General features: G+C 35.4%; 1 protein-coding gene across 1 annotated transcript in view; it reads left to right on the top strand.

The window, feature by feature from the left end:
• GNAS (GNAS complex locus) overlaps positions 1-21,678 on the top strand; it is a 316,026-nt gene that overhangs the window by 229,784 nt on the left and 64,564 nt on the right. The gene's annotated exons all lie outside the window — the stretch shown is intronic.

Genomic DNA, 21,678 nt, shown 5'->3' with positions numbered 1-21,678 from the left:
TGCATCAACCTCATTATCAATGTGTATGTCCCTGGAAAGTATATTGCCAAGATAACATAGTCAAAACTTCTCCATTTGCTATAACTGATGATTCCACATATGGATAGTGTGGTACTGTCTGATGGAGCACCTGTGTTTTCTTGGTATTAATTGTTAGGCCAAAATTATCACAAGCAGCAAAGAATTTGTCCATACTTTCTTGCATCTCAGCTTCAGAGGCTTCATTGACTGCAAAATCATCTGCAAACAAAAAATCAAGCACAAATACTCCCTCCACTTTAGTCTTGACTTGTAGTTGTAGCCTAAGTTGAAGAATTTACCATCAGTGCAGTAGCTGACCTTGATACCATGTTCGTCCTCATTGAAGGCATTTGACAACATGGCTGAAAACATCATGCTAAAAAGCATGGGAACAAGTACACAGCCCTGTTTAACTCCATTGGTGACTGAGAAAGCTGAAGAGCATTGTCCATTTTCCAGAACCCAAGCAGGTCTACAAATGTTGTGTGCAGACCTCTGTTCTGCTCCTGACATTGCTCATCATTTCAATAACTCATGTCATAAAGAACAAGCTATTGTTTTTCACTCATTTCAGTCGGGTCTGACTCTTCATGATGACATTTGGGGTTTTTTAGACAAAGATACTGGAGTGGTTTGCCATTTCCTTCTCCAGCTCATTTTACAGATGAGAAAACTGAGGCGAACAGAGTTAAACTGATGCCAAAGTTACTATTATAACATTCATGTGGTTAGGATATTTCCCTTCACTATAGTAAGGATTTTACGTGCCTTTCCAAACCAAGTGATTTATCTCCCTTTCTACTTGCCTCCTGTCTATGTACTATCACTTCAAAACCGAGTCTCCCCAGCTGTCTTACCTGAAACTTCACTTTACCCCTGGGGCCTTTTCACCCTGGAACTTTCAAACAGCTCTGCAGCTTTCTCAAGGCCAGGCCCCCAACCCCACCTCATTCACAAACTCCTCCTGGGGCCTCTATTTTGTGCCTCCAGAATAGAATGGGCTCACTCCACCCGGATCAGTGAGCCCATGCCCACCAACCTTTATTCCCTTCCCAAGTCTGCCCCTAAGTCCCAGACTTCAAAACCAAGTCTCATGGGGCCAGGTACCCCATTTTTCATATCCCTTTAGTGTGTTTTCCTCCCTGATTACAGATTCCTCATGGGCAAGGACTGTATTTTTGCTTGTATTTGTATCTCCAGGATTTCTCAAAATACCTGGCATATATAATAATCACTTAAATAAATACTTGTTTCCTTCCATTTAAAGCTGGTTTTTGTCTTTTTTTTAACTCTTGGAAGTCATACCAGACCTTGGCAACCTTTTAAACATCATGTGTTAACTTTAAGACCCCTTTCCTTCTAGGACAAAAGAGTCAGAATTGTCTTAATGTCCAATTCCTCATAGGAAGGATGATCCAACTGCTGTGGCTGCCATTAACTGACAAATAGGCATAGCCACAATAGTCAGCTTGCATGCTATCTTTTTCATGTATGTTGTAGTCTGCTGATCGAAGTAACACATTTTTTTTCTTACCAGAATGACCTTTTTTCTTATGTCTTATTTTCCTAGAAATCTATAATTTTCATTGAGAAATCATCTTACAGTTTTAATTTCTTTAGAATTAGCAACGGAATATTCATCTATAAGATTCAGGAGTTTAGCTAAGTTCCCTTCTATTTCTAACTTTAAATACTTGATAATTTATTTTAGCTCAGTTATTAACTTTTTAATAATAGCCACATGTTATAGGGTATGAATTATTCATAGTAATAGCCCATATTTTATAGTGCTTTAATTTATAAAACATTTTCATTTTTTATTTTAATTTTTCTCATTGATGCCTTTTTAAAATACATAGTCATTCATTGATCTTCCTTCCTATTCATTATATCCTTCCCCAGGGGTATGAAGGCATATGTTTAGCAACAGGTTTTCTCCCCAAAATGAACATGACACACTTTTAAGTTTAATATGCATTACTAAGATTTTCTCATCATATCTAAACAACAAAAAGTATAAAATCAAGTCTTCATATAGAGTGTTTGCTGATTTCCAAGGCATAAAATGTTCTAAGCTGACTCAGCACACCCCTGCCCTCTCCCCCATTAAACCTTTTCTTTAAAAATAAAACCGTTAAGGAAAGTCACTTGGCAAAGCAACTATATCTTATAGTTTATACAGCATTTATACCTGTAGTCTTCCACTCTATATTGAGAAAAGAGATGTGCATTGATTCCCAAGGCACTTATTTAATGTGTGCTATGTACAAGGCAGTATGTTACATGCTGGGAATACAAAGGCAAAACTGAGATAGTCCCTACTTTTAACTCTAGAAGAACCAGACGGGTCAACTGATGCAAACTTTTTTTAATAATTTTACTATAATTTTTCCTATTTGTGCATATGTATTTTAGATGCAGATATTATTTTACTTTGAAATTAAAATATTCATTCTACTATCTTTATTTTCTTTGCTTTTTAGATAAAAAGCATGTACTTTATCACCTGTCATAGTCTGGGTATTCTTAAATTCTAGTCCAAGGAGCTTATATTCTACCAGGGGAAATAACACAGGTATACAATAAGTATTTGAGCTAAGCATTGAAGAAAATCTCATATTCTAAATGCTGAAATAAGGATGCAGTGCATTCCAGACTTGAGAGACAGCCTGTGCAAAGGGATGGAAGTGAAAGATATAGCAAAGAACAGCATATAGGTCATTTTGGATAAAACATATATTGTATGATTGGACAAATAGTCCAGGCAAGAAGTGATGAGACTCTAAACTATAGAGCTAAATCTGTGAGTGAAGAAGAGGGGATAAGTATAAGAGATGAGTGAACAGTAGGGCACAGGAGGTTGAAGAGTCAAGGATAATTCCAAAATTGAGAACCTGGATAACTGCAAGAATGGTGGTGCCCCTGGGAGAATCCTCTGTTGTCTGGAACCAAGATTATTCATCTCAATTAATCTATGTCCAACAGTCTCTTATTATTATTTTCATTTACATTATTGAAGTCATTTTGTATATTGTTCTCTTAATTACTGTTTCTTTGCTGTAAATCACTCTATACAAATTTCTAATTCTGTGGCCTGGAGTAGGGATGTTATATTAGTCCCAGATGCACATTTTAGTAACTGTTTAAAGGATGGGTTGTAGGGAGGAACTTAAGTAAGGGAAACGACTTAGGAAGCTTTTTCAGTAGAACTACAGTTGTGGCCATATGAGTGGACAAAAGGGGTGTGTATATGAGTGATGGAAACAATAGGAGCTGACAACCTTGTGAGATGAGTGAGGATGAGGAGTTGAGTGACCATAAGGTTGTGAACCTGAATAATTAGAAGAATAGTGATACCCTGTATGGTAATAGGGAAATTTAGAAGAGGAGAAGATTTAGGAGAAAAGTTAATGAGTTCTGTTTTGGACATGTCGAGAGTTTTAGATACCTATCACTTTTAGAGTTAAATATAGTAATCTTGGATCTGTACTGCAGGTGAATAATCAAGTCAGTCACCAACCATTTGTTGAGTACATTTTTTGTCCCAGGAACTATGATAAGCACTAGGGATACAAAGAAAAGCAAAAACACTCAAAAACATTCACACTCTAATAGGGGAAATAACATGCAAAGAACCATACATATAATGTGTGCGTGTGTATACAAGATATATTCAGAGTAGATAAAAGATAGTGTTAAAGGGAAGCATCATTTCTCATTGTTAGACCATGAATTCTTAATTAGCTCCCTACTTCATTCTCTTCTCTCCCCAATCCATCTTCCCTATAAAATAATCCTCCTAGGACATGGATATGACTATGTAATTTCTTTATTCATAAATCTTTAGTAGTTCCTTAGATAAAATACACATTTCTCAGCATGACATTTAAATACTTTTACAATCTGACTTCTTCATACCTTTCTGAACTTAATTTCATGTTATTCTCCTTCACGTATCCTTCATGTATTCTACATTTCTGCCACTATTCTTGTATAGGCCTTTGTCACTGCATTCCTTGACCATTGTAGTAAACTGGCCTCCCTACCTCAAGTATCTCGGCACTGCAGTCCCAGTTAATTTATACTCCATTGTGCACGTGAAATGTAAAGTTTGGAGGAATGCCACCAGCACATTAGTTGGATCCTTTGTGGTACACCTTTGCAAGAACATGACCAATATTTGCACAGGATAAGAATGCATATATGCATTATAATGTGTACCAAAACAGAGATTATTGGCATCAGTGAGATCACTGATCCATTATAGCATAAATTTAGATTTCATTATGTGTTTGGTATCCTTCCTTCAAAATAATCCTCTTCTCATGCCTCATCATGGCATGGAAGTGACCTCAGGTTCTCAAAGGCTATTCTCATGAAGCACAATCTCTATTAGGTACTATCAAATTGGAAACGCTTTGAGTATGGCCCTAATGATGGACTGTAAGTCTATAGTTATCACTAATAATCATCAAGAAAGACTTAAAGTCAAACAAGGCATTTTTTTTAACCGCAACAGCCCTTAAAGTCTGCCTATTAAGTCATAGAGTAGCTGTCATCTTTGACATTGGAAAGGGTACCTACATTAACAAAATCATAAATCCTTACAGTGTTCAAATTATTAAGGTATTCAATTTGTATACGAATGTCTGTTAAAATGTTTCTGTGTGTATACCTTAACAAATTGCATTAAAATTCCTTTTCTCCTCATCTAAATTCTTTCTAATGTTTTATGGTACCCTGTTTTCCCCACTAGGTACAAGTGAAGTTCACTTAGTTGTCATTTTCATAATATTAAAATGTCATAACCAGAATATGAAAGGAAAGAACTTACATATAATCTTTGAATCATACTAAACTTTACTGGGGACTTAATTACAGTTTTAGTTTTTACAGTAAAATGATATAGAAAAGGGTAGCTAGGGGGTGCAGTGGATAAAACACTAGCCCTGGAGTCAGGAGGATCTGAGTTCAACACTTACTAGTTGTATGACCCTGGGTAAGTCACTTAATCCCAATTGCCTTAAAAACATTCAGGGCCATCTCCAGTCATCATGATGTAAATCTTGCCACTGGATCCAGATGGCTCTGGAGGACAGAGTGAGATTGGTAACCTTGCATAGTCCCCCCTCACTTAAATTCAGTTCCCTGCAAGTCATGACATCACCCTGATGTCATGATCCTCTTTGGGAACAAAAGACAAATATATATCTGATAAAGAAAGACTAGACAAAATTCAAATAAAATAGGTTTTTTTTATTGGATTAAAATGGGTTCTGGGAAGAAAGTTAAGGAAGTTGGGGTTTGATTCATGAAGAGAAGGAAATAGAAACAACCAGGAACCTTCTGCAGTCAAGTAGAGCCCATAGACACAAGGCTTTTTGTATTAATAGGAGCTTAGTAGAATGTGCTAGAAAATGTTTTTTTTTTTAAACTGACTTTTTAAATTAAAAAACAATCAATATTTCTGCTTTGTTTCTTGTGCTTTTTTTCTTTGTAGGCGTTTGAGAAATTACTTTTGATCATTGAAATGCTTTTTCAGGCTTAGAAGTTAGACTTATGGGTAATTTTTGTTCTTCCAGGAAAGGTTTGTATAAGAGAAATCTATATTAGTGTGTTAGTATGTGCCAATAAATGAATCAGTGTAATGGAAATAAGAAACTTCATTTGTGAGACATGCAAGGACTGTGTCTGTCTAATTCCTTCCAGGAAAACTTGAATACCTCTAAAAAATAGTATGACTGGTAATTTCTGGCAGTTTTTTTTTTCCATGTTTCTGGTTTTGTAGAGGGGGTGGGTTTTTTAGGAGAAATAAACAGAAAATAACTTCTAATTCATTACACTACTATCGATATAATTTTACACTGTTCTTAATTTAAAACCCTTTTGGTCAGTTGTATGAGGGCTATTCTGTTGTTTCTGTGGGGAAAAAGTTCCCCAATATAATTCAAGCAAGTGAAAGGTGTAGTTTCTGACGATGAGAAATGAGTATAACTTTGGTTACCTGGTAACAATATAAACTTTCTCTAGTTTCCGTTATATTTGTGTATGATAAGGGATCCGGAAAACACTTTTACTTTTCTGTACTAGGGAATGCTAATAATACTATGGTGTGTTTATGTTTCTTTTTGTATAATGCTTTTCATTCTGTTATTGGCAGTACCAGTTCTATGAAGGCAAAGAAAGAAAATGAAAACTTTGGGAGTATATAGTTAGAATATGTAAATGCATGTATAGAAATGAACACATAAGCTCTTAAGTCTATTCAGTTAAACAGTGATAATAGTGCTATGGATTTCTATCAGAAAAAAATCTCACTGGAATAAGTGAATTTTGACATAGGGAAAAGAAATGGATTATAAAAGAAGATTGGGAGGAATACATTTTGAATCAAGAAATAGCAAATATGAAGTAATAAAGGAAAAAATAAACAAGCCATTGCTTGGCTGAATTGGAGAATAACTTAAAATTAGTTCAGGAGAACCAATCAAGACCAACAAAGGTAACAGAATTGGAAGAAGCGGTATAACCCAGCTCTCTTCCACAATTATTTAAAAAAAAAAAAATCAAAGAAAAGTACCTTTTGGAGTAGTGATGGGAAAATCCAAGGCAAAAAAACCACAGTTGGTCATTTTCCAAGCTCATATAAATGCTGGGAAATAGCCAGATACCTAAGGACAGTAGGGAGGAGAAGGTCATTTATTAATGATGAGAGGGCCATTTATTAATGACAAGCATTTATTAAATACTATTTTATGTGCCTAATATTTTGCTAAGCACTGGGAATACAAAGAAAGGAGAAAAAAAGGATAGTCCTACCCTCAGAGAACTTGCATTCCAATGGGAGAAACAACATGTAATCAATTAGACAGAGACATGTTGACTTAGAACTAAAAAAAAAAAATTATCTTAAAAAAGCATTTGGTAATCTGGGAGTCATCTCTATTGAGGTGATAAATGAACCCATGGGAACTGTTATCACCAATCATGATCGTATAAGATAAGAAGAGAATGGTGCCAAGGACAGAGCCATGGAGGATAACCACAGTTAATGAGCATGCCTGGTGGCTGCTATTAATGATGATAAATAGTGTGATCCTGACTGTGGCTCCCTAGTTCTCTGGATTTTGGCTGTGATGGTCCTGGGAATTCTATTGCCACTCTGCCCTCTGGTTCTAAGAGATCTGAGCAGTTCTCTTTTAAGATTTCATACCTGGGGCAGCTAGGTGGCACAGTGGATAGAGCACTGGTCCTGGAGTCAGGAGTACCTGAGTTCAAATCCGGCCTCAGACACTTAACACTTAGTAGCCGTGTGACCCTGGGCAAGTCACTTAACCCCAATTGTCTCACTAAAAAAAAAAAAGATTTCATGTCTAAGTTGGTTTTGGTTTTTTTTGTAATGGCATTTAGTCTTCTTATTCAATTTTTTTCTCTTTAATCTGTTTTCTAAGTAGTTGTTTTTGATATGAAATATCTTATATTTTCTTCTATTTTTCAGTCTTTTGAGATTGTTTTTAATATTTTTAGTGCTTTATGGAAGTCATTGATTTCTGTTTGGCCCCCAAACCCCAGGCAAGGATTTGTACCTCAAGGACCAAGCTGTTAATTCCTTTCCTTAACTCTTGTTTCTTTCCCAATTTTTCCTCAAGTGTTCTCATTCCATTTATCAAAACATTTTGAACTTTTGCTTCATTTCTTCCAGGAACTCTAGTTGAGTTTGATCCCAAGCTGTTTTTTTTTTCCTCTGAGGCATCATGTGTACATATTTTGGAGACATTCTCTTCCACTGTGTTTGTGTCTTGCACATCCCTACTACCATAATAGTTCGTTGCAGTGATGTCTTTTTTGTTGTTGTTTTCCCATTCTTCCAGCCTACTTCCTGACCTTGAACTTTATGTTAGGGCTGAGCTTTGCCATATTTCTGGAGGAAAGGTCTGGGCTGGACCTGTTGCTACTTTCTTGGGAGTATTGAATGTTGTATTATTCTAGAATCTTAGGGACTGGCTGGGGACCTACCTGCAAGCTTTCAGTGCTCCTGATTTGATGTTGGGCAAAATCTGATTGTTGCCCCTTGGATTGGGTTTTTGCAAGTTTCTGAACAAGGTTTTTATTAAAGAATCATTAGAATACTGTAGGCCTTAGCTCCTATCCAGCTAGAAAGGTCTGCTGGTTCAGAATAATGTAACTGCAGACTCACCTTTGGTCTGGGATTTCAGCCCTAGTTATTTATTTCTCTGCAGGGTGGCCTAGATGCTGGAATTGAGATCCTGCTCGGTTCAGGGGAGCTGAGCCAAACAACTACTGCTTTCTTCTGAACTTCTTCCTTTCTTAGTACTCTTACTCAGGGCCTGTGGTTAGGTCCCCTCCACAGTCTCTCTTGGGTCTGTGATCCAGAACTAAGTAATGATTAGTAAATCTGTTTATTTTTACCTGTCCTTACCACAGTGACCTGTTATGGGTCTGGAGGTGATCTAATATGGATCTGGGACCTCTTTTTGTTCTAGTGCATAGCTTCTCTCTGGGCATTGGAGTGCTCCAAATGTACAGAGTGAGAGTGTAGTATTTGACACAATCATGATAAGCTAGTTGAAGACTATAGAAACAACAAGGAAGAGATGGGAGAGCTGGTATCAACTGAATCACATTTTCATTTGAATCAAAGTATGGTAGAACACTCACAGAGTTTGGAGTAGAAATACATTTGACTCATGGAAACAGGAGGGGGAAATAGATTCAGGGAGAGATTAATCATAAGCAAAATAAACTCTCATTTTGAATGGCAGATCATAAAGAGGGTTTAAAAGGCATAAAGATCTGTAATTGGGGTTTGGGTGAGAGGAAGAGAAAAGGGTCAAAAAAGTAGAAATAGGGGCAGCTAGGTGGAGCAGTGGATAGAACACCAACCTGACCCTGGATTCAGGAGTACCTGAGTTCAAATCCGGCCTCAAACACTTGACACTTACTAGCTGTGTGACCCTGGGCAAGTCACTTAACCCTTATTGCCCTGCCAAAAAAAAAAAAGTAGAAGTAGATCTAATCAAGCATAGAGCACTGGAACTAAGCACATTGGTTCTCTCGCAATACCTTTTTAAAAGGGGTAAGGAAAGGGCAAAGTATAAGAGAATAGGATAAATCTTCATAACTGTGAAGGTCAATAGGATGAACTCACCCATAAAACAGAATAGAATAGCATCATGGATTAGAAAACAGAATCCAGCAATATGCTGTTTATAAGAAACTTTTAAAACAGATTCACACAGAGTCAAAATAAGGGGATGAAGAAAAATCTATTATGCTTTAGCTGAACTCAGAAAAGCAAAAGTATTTGTCATAACCGACAGACTGGAAAAAGCAGACTTGATTAAAGGGATAAACAGGAAAAATGCATTATACTAAAAGTCCCATAGACAATCAATTTATGTATATAAATATATATGTGTGTACATATGTATATATACATGTGGGTATACACACATGTACCAAATGGGGTAGTGTCTAAATACTTAAGGAAACAGCTATAGTCAGAGGGAGAAATAGGCAGTAAATTGTAATAAAGGGGGACCCTCATGTACCCCCTTAAGACCTAGAAAAACTATTAAAATGCAAAATAATGAAGTTAAAGAACTAATTAGAATTTTAGAAAAATTAGATATTATAGATCTCTGGTAGTTATTAAATGGAAATACAAAGGTAGAAATTTTTTTCTGACTACTACAGGGCACCTTTTCAGAAATTGACTATTAAGACATAGAAACCTAGTAAACAAATAGAGAAAAGCAGAAATATTAAACACATCCTTTACTGACTACAATGCAATAAAAATTATATTCAATAAAGAGTATTTAAAGAAAGAATTAAAAATAAATTGGAGACTAAATAACTTAATGCTAAAGAATTGGTAGGTCAAATAACAAATCATGAAAACAGTAGATAACTTTACTAAAGATGATGATTACAAATGAGGCAATGTACCATCGGGATATAACAAAAGTAGTCATTATTAAGTGACATAATATATCTTTAAGCACTTTCATCAACAAAAGAGAAATAACTAAACAAAAAATTGGACATCCAACTTAAAAAATCCTTTAAAAAACAAATTTTTAAAACCCATTTAACATGAAAGTACAGAAAGTCAAAGAAGAGATTAATAAGATTGAAAGCTAAAAACTTGAATTTTAAATAAGACTAGGGGTGTGTTTTTCTTTTTGGAGAGAAGGGGTACCAATAAATAGAAAAAAAATCATCAGCTAACATTTTAAAAGGAAAAAGTAAAACCAGATTACTCATATCAATGATAAAAAAGGAAAACCCATTAAAAAAATGAAGAAAAAAAAGGAAATTATTTTGCTCCACAGGGGCAGCTAGGCATTATGATGGATATAGTGCCAGGCCTGGAATCAGGAAGACTCATCTTCCTAAGTTCAAATCTGGCCTCAGACACTTACTAGTTGTGTGACCTGGGCAAGTCACTTAACCTTGTTTGCCTCAGTTTCCTCATCTGTAAAATGAGCTGAAGAAGGAAATGGTAAGAAAACTACAAATGAGGTCATAAATCAACTGAACAACATTTTGCTCCACTATATAAAACTGGCAATTTAAATGAAATAAGTTAATATAAATAATTATAAATAAGTTAATATAAATAATTTTTTAAAAAATAAATAATTTAAAATATAAAATATACATATTAACAAAATGGTAAAGGAAAATTTAAATAACCTTTCTCAGAAAAAGAAATCAAATGAGTTGTAAATGAAACTACAAACTTTTGAGGGGGAACCTAATAAATTAAACAGCTAATCTGCTTTAAGAGAGGGATATCAAATTTTATTTAAAAAAATTAAAAGGAGACTGCATCATTTGAAAATAAAATTAAGGAAATCATCAGAAGCCATTTTACCCAATTGTATGCTAACAAACATTGTAAAGACATACAACTTTGAAAGATTTTGAAAAATGCAGTCACCAACTCTTCATTCTAAAGAACTGATGGTGAAGCAGAATGAAACATACATTTTTGAACACAGCCAGTATGAAAATTTGTTTTGCTGGTCTATGCATATTTGTTAGAAGGGTTATGTTTTACTTTGGTGGGGTGGAGTTATACTTAAAGGAGAGAAAGTAAGTGCCAGTTAATTGAAAAAATAAAGGTTTAAAAATTAATTTGGAAAATTTACGTGGTAGGATGAGGGTTCAGCAAGTACTTCATCATTCAGTAGACATTTATTAAGTGCCTCCTACATGCCAGACACTCTGCTAGGCACTAGGGATATGGTCCATGGACCAAATCCAACCTGCTGACTGTTTTTGCATGGCTTTTACATTTTTAAAATTATTGAAAAAAATGAAAGAATAGTATTTTGTGATGTAAAAATTACCTAAAATTTAAATTTCACTGTCCATTAATAAAGTTGTTTTGAAACACAGCCACACATTCATTTTTGGATTGTCTATAGCTGTTTTTGTACTACAGTGGCAGAGTTGTTTGGTTGCAACAAAAACCATATGCAGTGCTCTTATCACTTAACACTACTGTTCAGCACACTACAAATTGCACTAACGGAGCTATAACTTGACAGCATTTCAAGTCTGTTACATGTTGCCATCCTACAATTTATTGCTTTTTTATTAGTGCATACCCATTGTGTCAAAACAAAAAAAAGCGGGGGGGGGGGTGGGGAGTTGCAGTGTATATTTTAAATTCAGGGCTGGGATTTTTCTGAAGGAGATGAATCTCCCTCGGTCATGATTATTGAATACTGAATGGCTTTGGAAATTAACTCTTGCTATCAACTTGGTACCACTCTTAATGAATTAAACTTAAAATTACAAGGCAAAGCAGTACTTGTATGAAAACCTTTATTGTGGTAAAGTCAATCCCACAATAACTAATGTTTAAATCACAGATAATGTCAACCTGCTTTATATACTTCCTTTGCTGTCAAAAATTAAGACAAGAAGCAAGATCTGAATTCCTATACAAATTTGCAGTGGATATGTTTTCAGAGATCAAAATATAGTTCTACCAGCATTTTTTGACTTTGAAGAAAGCACAAGATATTTTCATAGTCCCAAATCCATTTAACTGTGTCTTTGAGGAACCCTACCTTATCTTCAATTGAAAGTAATTACTCTGCAATATAATTATATTATATTATATTATATTATATAATATATATATATTCTATATATCAAGAGAAAAATCTGAAAATTCTGTAAATACCTTCTATGTGAAGAACTTGTTCAATTAATATCATATAGATTGATATCAGTATTTGGCAGTCCCCATCTTTGTGAAAAGATGAAATACATAAAATCTCATACAGATCAACATTAGCATATGAACATTTGTAGCTGATTTGGCTAGAAAATACAAATTTTGAACTTCAGATAAGCAAAAATTATCCCCCCCTCAAAAAAAGAATTCCATTCTTCTTGTTAGTAGATTTGTCTTTTCGAGAAATTATACTAAATAATTTCAATTTCATCAATTAAAAATTGTCAAAATTGATTTTCTCTCTTGCTATATCAGTACCTACATGATGTCCTCAGTTTTGTCTCTTGGCCTGAAAAGTCTCCAATGTTTAGTATCTGGTCTTTTACAGAAAAAAAAGGCCAATCTCTGCTCAAGAGGAGAAAAACACTATGCACACAACTAGGTATACTATATATACGTGTGTATGTGTGTGTGTGTGTGTGTGTGTGTCTGTGTAAAAGACTTTTGGGGAAGGCAGTAGAGGGAATCACAGAAAGGCCTGATGTTGAAGCTGGTATTTCATTTAAGCCTTGAAAGAAGCCAGGGATTCCAAGAGGCATAAGTGAATAGAAAATATATTCCAGGTATGGAGGACAATCAGTGTCAAGACCCAGCAATACAAGATGGATTGTTGTGGAATAGTAAGAAGGCTACTTTGACTGCATGGAAGTGTTGATGAAGAGAAGTTATTTGTAATAAAACTGGAAAAGTGCCATGCAGCCAACAGAGGAACTTACATTTAGTCCTGGAGATAACTGAGAGCCACTGGAATTTATTAAAGAAAGGAATGAGGTAGTTAGACCTGTGATTTAGGAAAATCACTTTGTCATCTTTGTGGAGGATGGATTGTTATATAGCAGAGGAGAAGAAATTTTCCAGGTAAACTATGGAGAAACTTTAATAGGGGAAATTAAATTTTGAAGATCTGTTCCAGTGTATTTATATAAGATTAATTCAAAGGGATGAGAAAGTGGAGCATATCAGCTCATAATAGACTTCTCAAAAACTTTATAGAGGTGAAAAAGTGGTCAATAGTGACTGATAATATTACCATCTATACTTTTTACTAATAGTTACTGATGATACTGTTAGTTTTCTTCCCACCTTTCATCATCTCTTCTTTTCAGTTTATTGACAGTTGATTCCTTAATGCTTTCAAAATTGTGTTGACTCTAGCACATCTTATGTGTACTTTTGTTAGTTCCCACCAATTTTCCTAACATCATTTTCTTAGTGTCATTTCCATTTCTTTATACATCACATTAGGGACAAATGTTAGTGTCCAAATGTAGTGGCTTCAGTGCCATGATGAAAATAGTTCTAGAGCACTGACCCTGAAGTTGGGAGGACTCGAGTTCAAATTTCATCTTAGACACTTACTAGCTGTTACCCTAGGCAAGTCACTTAGCCCCAGTTGTCTTAAACATCCAGAGACATCTCCAGTGATCCTGATATATATATATATATATATCTTGCCATTGGACCCAGATGGCTCTGGAGAAGGGAGTGAGGTTGGTGACTTTGCACAGCCTTCCCTCACTTAAATCCAATTCACTACATCATGACATCACCCTGATGTCATGTCTCTTCGAGAATGAAGTGAAAAACAACAATTTCATCTGTAAATATTTTGGGGATATGCTGATTTAGATGACTAGAATGCCAGGTTTTCTTTATACTTTTCATATCCATTCATCTTTGATATTTTTGAGGTGATACTGCTTATAATTGTATATCACCTTTCTCCATAATATTTTGCAAATAAGTTTATATTGTAAACTAGAAGTGTCCTTTTCAATGCTATGTCTTCCTGATTATGAAAGACATTAAATGTTTTGGTGTTGAAGAAGTTTCTGGGACCTTTTACCATTATTGATGTGACAGTTGCTTTTCTAATAGAGGAAGGTATGTATAAGTAGGCATCTTTTCCTCATTGTCTTATCCATTTGGAGCATCAATTATGGTTTAAATAGGTAAATTTGGATCTGTTGTAATTCCACACAGAGTAAATTTCCCATTTTTTATTTGTTTGGTGTTGATTTGACCTTTGGTATAACTAAATGGTCAGACCACATATAAACATGTACTCCCATTTGTGTATTCAGTACATTTGATGTACCCACATGTAAGTAACCAGTTACCTGTCAGTTTTACTTTTTTGGTTGTGATATTTTTTGAAACCTTTAAAAACTCATTATAAGCCTTGTTCTTATAACATTGACATATCTATAGAAAAAATGGTTTAAAAGCCATAAAATTATCACCTATCAGAATTCTCAATAGTAAAATATGTAATAAACTCAGCGATGATTGTGCAACTAAGATAATTCATTATTTACTGCCATTACCACCGACTAACAAATTACAACAAATGTGAAGCTATATTCTCTTTTTCCCACATATATTGTAATAAGGGCATTATCTTCTCTATTGGATTGTAAACTCTTTGGGGGCAAGGACCATATCTTATTTCTTATTCCCACGACATCTAGTAAAATGCACTGCATGTAGTAAGTACTCAGTAAACATTGAATAAATGAACTGCTGCTTCTGGGCAGAAATCTAAATCACCTAGGAACAAACTTTTCCTTTGATATGAGATTTAAATCATTTAGCTTCAACTTCTTATGTGCAAGATTTTCATAGTACATTGAAACTAGAAAATCAATTCTCTAGTTTTCTGTTTTAAATTGTAAGCAAAGGTAACAACTTTTTAAAAATTAGTTTTCAACAAGAAGATCGTTACTAGTAACCCAAGAGCAGTTTTATTAGAAAAGATAGAAGCCAGACTTCAAGGTGTTAAGAAATTAATGGATAAACAGAAAGTAGATATTCAGTGACTTGTAGAATTTGTTTAAGTTGTCAAGAAGATAGAAGGCATGATGAAAGGTTCAGACATAATTATATATGGACTCCTTGGGAACAGATAGTACACCAATCTGGTTTGTGCAAAGAATTAGTTATACATGGCCATAATTTAAAACACAGTTGAAATAGTACTGCAATTAGTTCATAAAAGTACCCATTCTCTAATATGAGGCATTGATAATTTAATTCTTACTTTAAGAATTGGAAATATATTATCCTGATATATTAGAAGCTTTCTGGTTATTGCTATTCAACTTTTTCTTTTCCCCAAGAGGACAAGTAAAATATTTGAGTTAATGTTGGAGTTAGGTGGATTTCAAAAAGGAATATGCTTTCATCATAGTTTATTTAGGAAAACTCTTTTGGAAGGATTAGTTCTTCAGACTGAAAACTTTTTTGTTTTGCTTTACTTTGCTTTTATAGAAATTCTAAAACATGGCCTCACAAATGAACCATGTTGTTTTATGAAGTTTTAAGGAAATTTCCAAATTTTATCAGTAGATTAGCTGTTGTACAAGCATTCTATCTATGCTTTGGTAATACATTTACAATTGAGTCCAAAATTATATTAAAAAGTTTTAGATATAAAGTGCTACCACTTGGCAACATTTGAGAACTTGAGGTGGTGCCAGAATTTTCACTGGGCCAAAATTTAGTTTTATTATTTCTAAAAACCTACTTTCTCAGAAATCCTGCTCCCAGGGCACAATTGGCAGAACACTAAGTCTATTTTTGTGGAAGATCCTTATTTTCATGATAATCTATGTCTTGTATTAGTAAATATCTGTTTTATTGGTCTTTTCCTGTACTTAAAAGTCCTGTATTGAAATAGTATATTGATTATTGTTATGGTTTAGTTCATTGATTTTTTTTTTTTGGTGGGGAAATGGGGGTTAAGTGACTTGCCCAGGGTCACACAGCTGGTGAGTGTTAAGCGTCTGAGGCCGAATTTGAACTCAGGTCCTCCTCAATCCAGGGCCAGTGCTTTATCTACTGTGCCACCTAGCTGCCCTAGTTTATTGATTTTTAAAGTCAGTAAGGTATATATTACAAATTATTTGGTTTATTTAATCTCCAAATCTCCCAAACCCTTTGTCAGTTTGGGTTATTATTATTGCTCTCTCCCAGCAGTAAGAGAGATTAAATTTTTCATGACAAAAAAATGCAGATATTTCTGGGTTGAAAGTGGTGGATATTGGGGCAGCTAGGTGGCGCAGTGGATAGATAGAGCACCGGCCCTGGATTCAGGAAGACCTGAGTTCAAATATGATCTCAGACACTTGACACTTACTAGCTGTGTGACCCTGGGCAAGTCACTTAACCCTCATTGCCCCTGCAAAAAAAAAGAAAAAAGAAAGTGGTGGATATTTAGAAGAAACTATACTCACTACTGGAAAATAGAAATTTAAAGACTTCCTTGAGTAATTAGGCAAATTAACAAATCATCCCTTTTTGGTAACATGACTAGTAATCAGATTCATTTTGATTCATTTGTATTGAGGAAGGGTTTTTTGTTTTGTTTTTGTTTTTAACTTTTGAGGTAAGATAACTAATTGAAGGTGAAGAAAAAAGAAAACTAGTAATGTTGTACAGTCATTTTTCAGTGATGTCCAATTCTTCACGTAATAGTGATACCCAAAATAGGAAAAGGAAAGAAAGGAGTGTAATTGCAGCACTTTTTAAATCACAGAAGTGAACCTTATACTGCAGAGCTAAAACATTCTTGCCTTTACTTTCCTACCTCATATACTAGGAACAAAGAATGCTAGATGAAGTCAATGACCTGCTCACACTAACAGTGGTAGAGCTAAAATTATAAATCAATTCTCCTGATTCCTTATCCAGTACACTTATATACTAATACTTTCCTTCAATACTTAGCTATTTACATTAAATTTACATTATTCTGGCACAAAGACAGACTGTTCTTTTTAAAGAATCTTTGAACTCACTAGACTCTAGGCTGCCCTCTTTGCTGTGTACACTGAGATTTGGTTTTTATAGTCTGACTTTGCTTTAGTCTAAAAGAAACTAGAAATTAAAGGCTCTAATGCTCAGCTCTACATCCTTTGATTTATGTGGCCTATAACTTCTCCTGAGGGTACTGAATTATTTTTAGCATGCTAGCTTCATAATCTTGTGTGGAAAGCTGAAACCAAAGAGTGTGGGTATGCTTTAATCACTACTTTCAGAGAACATGAATTGCTTATGAGTTAGCTTTTAACATAATAATATTTTGCATTTATGGCCTGACTTATACATAGATTTCACAGTGCTTTAATATTGATTCATTAATTCCAGTGGAACCTTTGTAAGACAGAAGATTATTATGCCTCTTTTAAAGCTGGAGAAACTGAGGTATACATTAACAGAATCTAGTAGTAGTTTTGCTACTCTTTACTTTCAGTAATTGAAAATCAGGTTCTTTGTTTAGATAATTCTCACTATGGTACAATTAGGTGAAGTTTTTGCTAAGTAAAGCTACATACAACTCCTAATTTATGATAGAATGGTTTTCTAACTCAGAATACATTCTTTCTTATAAATAATGTAAAATGGTTAGGTTCCCAGTGCAGAGCACAGAAACCTATTCAACTTATAAGTATCTGAAATGTAGAATCAGTAATTACTATACTATATAATTAAAATAGATATAGCCCTATAATATAGTTATACAATTATCATATAATTTATGATAGTGTTTCTATAGGGAGTAGCATGGAGATGCATTAAAAGTTCCATTGTGCAATGCCAGGAATACAATTTATTTTTCTACAGCCTTGCAGGGGGCTTTGAGACCTCCTATCTCAGACACTTCACCCCTGATCCCACTCTCACACACATATATATCTTTGCCAGGCAATGAGAGCTTCCCTGTTGCCAAGGAATTGATGCTAAGTCATCCCTAAGTCATTCCATAATTGGTCACCCATGCCTGGAATGTATTCTCTCCTGACTTCTACCTCTTAAAATCCCTAGCTTCCTTCAAGGTTCAGCTGAGTCACAACTTCCTCTGTATAACCTTAAGCCTCTGTAAAAAAGAAATCTTATTTGTTATAATCATTCAAGATCTACCTACTTCCCCTCCTACCCCCAAATGAGAACATTTTTTTAAAAAATCACAAACACATATGGTTGATCAAAGCAAATTTCTACATTGTCCATGTCCAAAAAAAAAGTCTCATTTTGCATCTCTCAGGAGGTGATTCACTGAAATTCTGATTGCTCATTATTCTGATAAGAATTCAGCACAATAATATTCCATTTCATTTATATACTATACCTTGTTTATCTATTCCCCAATTTATGAGTATTCCCTCAGATTCCCATTCTTTGCTACCTCAAAAAGAGCCATATATATTTTTCATCCTTAGGGATTGTTCTACTTAGGACTAATTACTTCTTTAGTCCATTCTCCCTCCAATTCCCTATCCTCTTCTCTTCTTTCCTATTTCTCTGTTGAGTGAAATGTATTTCTCTATCTAACTTTGGATGTATATTCTTCCTTCTAGTTCATATGAGAGTGAGGCTCAAGTATCAGCTTCTCTCCATACCACTTCTTACTTGTTTATGTAGTTGTATACTCGTGTATCCTGATTATGTGAAATACTTTTCCCAAACCTTTTTCTTCTCCACCCTCCTCCCCGCCCCGTATGTCCTTCTTCCCCTCTATTTTTATTCCTTTCTTAAGATCATCAAGACATAACAGAATCATGCATAGGCCATATGTAGTTAGACTCCCTCTATGACCCCTGGTGATGATAAGATTCAGAGGAGACAAATGTATCATCTCCCTCTATTAGAATGTAAACAGTTTATTATGTCTAGTCCATTATCATTGTTTATTCATGTTTATCATTTCGTGTTTCTCTTTACTTCTATGTGTGAGTTTCAGAGTTTCTCCAAAGCTTTGGTCTTTTCATCAGGAATGCTTGGATATCCTCCATTTCAGTAAAGATCCTCTTTTCACCATACATAGCCCAGGGCTTCCTTAACCTGAGACATCACTTTCCTGAGCAAGTCCCCTTCTCATCTTGCTCAGGATCTGTGACCCAGAACTGAATAATGGGTGACAAAATTACCAGTTGGTGCCTGTTCCTGCCATGCTGTCCTCATGCAGTGTCAGACTTCCCCTTGTGGTGGTAGATAGCCTCTTTTAGGGTACTGCAGTGCTCCTGATCCCCAGTAGCCATAGACTTCTCTGTCTCCCTATGCCAAGCTGAGCTGCACAAATGTCTATTTGTGACTTTTTTGCATTCCTTCATTAGGATTCAGTCCATTGCATTTTCTAGATCTGTTTAGAGGACTCTTTTGGAGAGGAACTCACCTAATTGCTTCTTCCTACTTTACCATTTTGGCTCCACCTCCAAGAGCCCCATAATTGTTAATTATTAATACTGTGGATTCCCTAAGCTTAATTTGTATATGCTTTACAGTAATTTATCCATGTTCTTGCTGTATTTCCTTTGCCCTACTTCTTTCTCCTTTCTGATAGAATATATGCTTCATAACGGTAGAGATAGATGGTTCTTAATTTTGTTCTTTGTAATGCTAGCAACTAGGACAATTGCACTAGATAGCCTCTTAATTCAATGTTTAATTAATTGAATTTGTCTAGCACTGGCTCTGTCAGGGTAGGAGTGAAAAGATGGTTCATGGTAATAACAAAACATCTATATAGTGTCCTAGGTTTTATAAAGTTACTCTCCCAATTTAGAGCACACAATAAATATTCCAACAGCTCAGAAGGGGGAGGAGCTCTAGGGACTCAGGGTCCTTCTTTTACAAAGTATGCCTTCAGTAGGACTTTTGGTTTCCAAGTGGCTCCTCAGCACACCCCTTCCTTATCTTTCTTAAGACTTGCTTCCCTTCCTCTGTCACTACCTATTACTTTCAATCATGACTTCTTCCTAGGCCTTCTGCTAAAAAAAGTAGTCTCAAAGCTTTTCCTCTATACTCTTTCTACCCTGAAGCATCACACAGCCAATTATGAAGGTTTTTAAAGAATTTTTAATGCTAATTACCACTAAGAAATAGAGCAGAAATGTTAACAAGTGGTAAAGGTACAAGTTTCGAGTCTTAAAAGTTTCTTAATTTTAAAAAAGCCACCAAGTATTTATTCTTTGAAATGTGACTATGCCCAGGTCTGATCCCACCTCTACACTCACATTCCATTTAACAAATGTACAAAGATACAAAAATGGAAAATGGAAGAGGTGGGAAATAGTGCGCATATACAAATAAGCCTAATTCAAGGTAGAATGTGCAAAAGACAGCAAACTTTGGGAAATTGTTGTGGAAGAGGTCATATTTAAACTAAGCCATGAAGAAGAGAACGATTGTAACAGGTATAGTTGAAGAAAGAATACATTCCAGGCACAATCTGCACAAATGCAAAGAAGCAGGAAATAGAGTTTGAGATTGGAAAATAGCCTAGTTTGGAAGAAACATCATGTGTATATATGGGGGGTGGGGGTATGAGAGAGAGAATATAATAATAAATGGATAATAATAAAAGAGTAAATGGAAGGTAATCTCAGGCAGAAAGGCAGCTGGAGGGAGGCGAATGGGGAAATGTCATCTATACAAAAAGTGGACTTTAGAAAGAGATGACTGAAGATGGATAGTTGGAATGAATAGTAGAGCTAGGAAGAAAAAGGGAGGTCACAGTGGGTAAAAGTTCATCTTTGTTCTTGAAAGACCTATCCAACCTCTCTCTACCACATTTAAGCCTGAGGCTAATGCCCTTGATTTTCCTTCCCTTTAATAAGTAATTCTAGATTCCTTTCTCCCCTTTTCTCCTGCCCAACCCCACTATTCATTAGACTCTCTGGTAAAAAAAACAAAACAAAACAAAACAGAACAGAACCCAACTCTCAAATGGTTAATATTGGATACTTGGACTAATCAGACTATTGAGCATTTCATAGGATAATCTAGACCCTTTCATGTGTCATGCACTAGACATTTTGTCAGTGAAGTTAGGCTGGTACTCTGGAGTAAAGATAAGGCTGGAGCTTCCCAGGGTAGGGCAGAAGGGAAGACAAGGAGATGGGATGAGGTTCCTACCAGTGAAGAATATTTGTACTGGGAGAGTATTTCCTTAACATTCACAATTTCTTATTCTCTCCCCTTCCCTGGCCACCCACTGCCTATATTGCCACTATAGATGTAATCCTAAACATAGGATTGAAATGAAGTGAGGGGGCAGCTAGGTGGTGCAGTGGATAGAGCACCGGCCCTGGAGTCAGGGTTCAAATCCAGCCTCAGACACTTGACACTTAACTAGCTGTGTGACCCTGGGCAAGTCATTTAACCCCAGTTGCCTCACCAAAAACAAGAAAAAGAAAAGAAATTAAGTGAGAGGGGAGCTTGTCCTTGGCAGGACTACAGCATCAAAGAGGAGAAAAGAAGTGAGAGGAAGTTCATCTACTGTAAAGAAAAGAATGCTGAAATAGGAAGTGAGGGCATCTGAGTTTGAGGCTTGGTTCTGCTCTTAAGTAGAGATACGACCTTAGTCAAGGTGCTTC

The sequence above is a fragment of the Dromiciops gliroides genome, chromosome 2 (assembly GCF_019393635.1).
Source record: "Dromiciops gliroides isolate mDroGli1 chromosome 2, mDroGli1.pri, whole genome shotgun sequence".
In the NCBI taxonomy this organism is placed as follows: Eukaryota; Metazoa; Chordata; class Mammalia; order Microbiotheria; family Microbiotheriidae; genus Dromiciops; species Dromiciops gliroides.
The sequence above is the reverse complement of the archived record's forward strand: the minus strand, read 5'-3'. Positions and strand labels throughout refer to the sequence as shown.